The following is a 5,335-nucleotide window of genomic DNA, read 5'->3' as shown; positions in this document are numbered from 1 at the left end:
CAAATTCTCCTAATAAATTAATTCTTTTTTAATTCTTTTATACAACCTTATAAAGTATTAAAGATTATTTTTCACAATTTTTTCTTTTCTTTTCTATTATTCAAAAAACTATTATTATAAGTAATTGTTATTGTAAAAAGCAATAACTCTCCATATAATCTTAAAAAAATAATGAGTGATTATCAAATTTTTTTTTATAATGATAGATGTTTGATGATTAATGATTGTTTGCATATTTTTTATTTATGAAAATCAAATAAATTCATAAAATATATTTAAAATTAAAATTAAAAAACTCATATTGTATCAAATGCAACAAAAATGCATATTAAATTTTAAAAAAATCCAATATTGATTGGTTTTGATTTTTTCTTCACCTAATTTTTCAAATTTAATTAACATATTAAAACAAAATTTTTAAGGCTAGCCACGATAGCACGCGGGTAATTATGCTAGCTATTATTAGGGTGCGCGCTTGCTTGCTTGCTTGCGTGTATACAGGGGGGACTTAAGTTGTACCTCAAGATTAATAGATTGCAAAATTTGGTTGCGATGTATGGTCATCATTTCTTTTTTAAGCAGGAGACATGTTGTTATTATGCGATAAAAGCGAATCACTTAACCCTTAGAATAGAAAGATATCCAACGGAGGTAACTTGGTGGACAAATTAAATACATATAAAATATACTAATATTTATATATAGGAATTGGAATCTCCAGCTCCATGTAGCTTGTGGCTCCGGTCATCTTGCTGATCTTGCCTCCATTACAGATGATATTCATACAAATGTGGGCCCCTGTTTGATGGTCAGTTGCTAGTCCCTTTTGAATTGACTACAAATAGTGGGTATATATGAATGGATATGATTATCTCATGCAACTTGAAAAGCAGAGAAATTTTGAAGAAAGACTTTGGGCACGTTGTTATGGATAAACATGAGATGAATCTGAAAAGATATTGGAATATCTTGGCCACTCGAAAAGTGCGAAGACACTTCCCTCTCCCTTTGTTGGTTCACTTTAATTTAATTTCTCATTAAAATTTCATAAAAATATAAAACCAGTATGAATTTATAGACCTTGGATGGTAATCGCAAAGGAAGAGAGGGTTTGGGCTAGCTAGACTGGTAGATTTTGGAATGGAAGCCCGTTACTACTTTAATGTTTCCTAGCTCTGAGTGTGGTCATTTTTTGGCCTCATTGCACACACAAAATCTGAATCTTTTTTCTACAAAGTCTGATTGGGACATGAGCGAATTCTGGCCAATGTTAAAGAGGCAGTAGGCCTTAAAACGGACCACTCGCGCAGTACAGTAGTTGGCGGGATATATTCGAGACTAGACAGGTAAAAAAATGAAAGGTCATGTAACCGTGGCCCCTGGCTGCTCCGCCGAATGGCTAAGAACTCATTTGGAAATGTTTGATGGCTACGTGTTTTTTAACAGTTTGATTTTTTTATTTAAAATTATATTTTTTTTGTGTTTTTAAGTTATTTTAATATATTAATATTAAAAATAAATTAAAAAATTAAAAAATATTATTTTAATATATTTTTAAGAATAACTATTACCATAATATAAAAAAAACATTTATTACAAGGAATGAAAAAAAAATATAAATCAGTGGTCTTTACAAACGGGTTAACAAACAAAATCTAAAAAAAAAAGTGAAGGAATATTCTTTCACCGACCTTATCAAACATTGTCCACTTATACTTCTTCTCCTACAATGACGTTGGATTTTACATCCTGGCTGATAAGATAAAGGATGGATAAGAGAGGATTGGAAAGAAGGGATTGAATGTGATAAGAAAACAATTTGGGGGAGATAAGAAAAGAAGAAGAACAGAGGTTTTTGGAGAGTATTTGTTATTAATGACATAAAACTTCAATACTGAAAACGTGAACCTAAATAGGCCACAACATTACAACGATAATCCAAAATAATAGGGACTCTAGTAGTGAAGCCGAAGACTAGGAATACTTTCAGCAACTCCTATTATTACCCACATTAATTTATTAATTGACTAATTCAACAAAACAAAAGTAATCCACGTAAGCCATGTACCCAGTCACCCACGTAAGCCATGTTATAGAGATTTCTTATCAATCCATCCCCCTAAGAAGGTCCTTGTCAGCAAGGTTGAATTGTGGATAAGTTTTGGTGAAATGCCACAAGTTTTCCCACGAAGCATCTTCATGCATAGCCCCTTTTCTACTGTACTAAGACTTTCGTTTTTGGACGGTATTTTCCCTTTTGGATAACCCGACGGTCCAAAATTAATTCAGGTTCTTGTAATAAGACTTCATCCGCTGAAACAAAAGGAAGAGTTATCACAGTGTCATCGATGACGGGTCCCCATTTTGTTTTTGAGCAAACTGACGTGAAATACATTATGTATTCGCGCCCCTGCTGGAAGGTCTAATTTGTAAGCAACTGTCCCGATTCGAGCTAGAACCTTGAATGGCCCGAAAAATCTTGGTGACAATTTCAAAGAACTTTGGAAAGCCACTGATTTTTGGTGGTAAGGCTGCAGCTTAAGAAACACATAATCACCGACTTCGAAGGTGATCTCGTGGCGATGCAAGTCTGCGCGAGATTTCATGCGAACCTGTGCCTCCAATAGATTTCGTTGTAGATCTCGAAGTATTACTTCTCTTGTGTGCAGCAATTTGTCCACAACCTGGATTTTTGTTGTGCCTGGAACATAAGAAGTCATAGATGGAGGAGGAACCCCATAAACTGCTTCAAATGGACATTTTAGTCGTTGAATGAATTGTCGTATTGTACCCATATTCTGCCCAAGCAAGCCATTCCATCCAACCTTTTGGTTGGTCATAAGAGAAGCAGTGTAAATAATGCCGAAGAGTCTGATTTACCACCTCAGTTTGGTCGTCGGATTGAGGGTGATAACTGGAACTGTAACACAATGTTGTGTCGTGTAATTTGAACAGAGACTTCCAAAAGGTGCTAATGAAGATTTTGTCATGATCACTAACAATCGAAAGAGGCATCCCATGTAATTTCACCACATTATTTAGAAAGCATTTGGCTACTGATACAGTTGTGTATGAATGTTTTAATGGCACAAAATGTGCATACTTTGAGAGTCGATCCACCACAACCATAATCACATTGTAACCCTGTGACAGCGGTAATCCTTTGACAAAATCCATGGATATTTTTGTCCAAATTCGCTACGGAATGGGAAGGGGTTGAAGCAATCTTGCAGGCCGAAGTGTCTCATGTTCAGACCAGTAGAACCCATATTTGGTGAGAAGTTTTGTTAATGGTGCAGCTATTATACCAAATCCTCTCACAAACTTGCGATAATACCCGACCAATCCAAGGAAACCGCGAACACCTTTAGGGGATGTTGGCACGGGCCAATTTTGAATAGATTGTATCTTTGCTGGGTCTACTGCCACACCATCGGAAGAAATGAGGTGGCCCAAATACTCCACCGTTAGCACCCCAAACTGACACTTTGAGAGTTTGACATACAACTGATTTTCAGAAAGAATTCGAAGCACTTGTTTTAAGTGCTGCAGATGATCCTCTTAAGACCTGCTATACACTAAAATATCATAAAAAACACTAGAATAAACCTTCGTAAATGTGGCCGAAAAATATCGTTCATGAGACTCTGAAAGGATGCTAGAGCATTTGTCAATTCGAATGGCATCACCACAAACTCATAGTGACTATCATGAGTTTAAAAAGCAGTTTTCGGAATATCATCATGCCGGACCCTTATCTGGTGGTAACCGGAGAGCAAGTCCAGTTTTGAAAAAACGTTTGCGCCATGTAACTCATCAAACAGCTCATTAATGACTGGTATTGGAAATTTATCCTTAACTATAATCTCATTGAGTGCCCGATAGTCGACGCAGAAGCGTCAAGACCCATCTGATTTTTTTATTAACAATACTGGTGACGAAAATGGACTCCGACTAGGGCAAATAATTTCGGATTGAAGGAATTCTTTGACCAGTTTTTCGATCTCATTTTTTTGGTAATGGGAGTACCTGTAAGGTCTTGTGTTAACTGGAGGTTGGTTTGGTAACAACGAAATTCGATGGTCGTGGTTACTCGTAGGTGGCAATTCGGTGGGTTCTTCAAATACAAGTGCAAATTCTGACAGAATTTGACTGAGGTCTGGTGGCAATTTAGTGTCTTCAATTGGTTTCACATCTGAAATCATATGAGTTCGGCCGGCTTGTGTGAAAGACATACTGAGCTTCTTGTAGTCAGTTTTGATTGGACCTAAAGTCTCCAACCATTGTACTCCTAAAACTGCTTGATAGGCTGCCACTGGAAGAACAAAAAAATCAGCTCGTACTGTGATCCCTTGAATTGAGAGGGAGAGCCCCAAACAACGTCTGGTGCATTCAATAACTTCTTTATTGCCGACTATCATTTTGAATGTCTTGCCGCGAACCACTTGTAGTCCCAACTTGGTAACCACGGACTGATCAATAAAATTATGGGTGCTTCCCCCATCAATGAGCATAGTCAAGTCTCTGTTTCCTACCCTTCCAATAATGCGAAAGGTTTGTGGATGGGCTGTACCAGCCAAGGCGTGGAATGATATTTCTGGTATTGCTTCCTCAGATGGCTCAATATCAATGTCCACATCATCTTCTTCCTCATTCGGCTGCACATCTACCATCATAAATAGTTGTGGTCTTGAAAAACGGTGCCCTGGTACATACCTTTCATCACAATAAAAGCGCAGTCCTTTTTCACGCCTCTCCCTAGCCTCCTGTCCTGTGAGACGTCGAATAGGTCCGCTGAAGGTATCGGTTGTCTGAGATGTCCGTTGAGAAGGGGAAGGAACAAGAAGTCCTGCTATGGAACTCTGTTGCGGTCTTGGATGGAATGGAGGTGCTGCTGGCCTAAATTGACTACTTGTTTTCTTTTGGAATTGGTTTCGTTCTTCAATTAGATGAGCCACACTAATTGATTCAGAAAGAGTCTTTGGTTGCTTAACATGTACATCCAAACGAATTTCATACTTCAGCCCTGCAATAAAACAACCCACCAAAATTTTTTTCAGGAGATCATCCACCTTATGGGACAATTTCTCGAATGCCTCTTGGTATGCATTGGCAGTCGTGGTTTACTTAAGTCGCGAGAATGCTTCTGACGGATCCTCATAATCTGTTGGACCAAAACGATGGAGGAGAGCTTTGACAAACTCATTCTAGCGCAATTAACCCCTGTTTTTGGTATACCACTGATACCATTGAAGCGCTACATTTGACAAATGAAACGATGCCAATTGAACCCGTTGTGGAGCATCAATATTCTTAAATTTGAAGTACTGCTCCA

At 37.7% G+C, this 5,335-nt stretch overlaps 1 long non-coding RNA gene across 1 annotated transcript; it reads right to left on the bottom strand.

Annotated features, from left to right (window-relative positions):
- Window positions 1-604: 604 nt before the first annotated feature.
- On the bottom strand, window positions 605-1,868 carry LOC112329101 (uncharacterized). Its single transcript, XR_002984589.2, has 2 exons — window positions 1,692-1,868; window positions 605-835 (listed from the first exon to the last, which is right to left on the bottom strand). It is a non-coding gene; the product is annotated as an uncharacterized LOC112329101 (long non-coding RNA).
- Between the last annotated feature and the right edge of the window lie 3,467 nt (window positions 1,869-5,335).

The sequence above is a fragment of the Populus trichocarpa genome, chromosome 11, assembly GCF_000002775.5.
Source record: "Populus trichocarpa isolate Nisqually-1 chromosome 11, P.trichocarpa_v4.1, whole genome shotgun sequence".
Classification (NCBI taxonomy): Eukaryota; Viridiplantae; Streptophyta; class Magnoliopsida; order Malpighiales; family Salicaceae; genus Populus; species Populus trichocarpa.
Note: the sequence above shows the minus strand (reverse complement) of the source record. Positions and strands in the feature narration are given on the sequence as shown.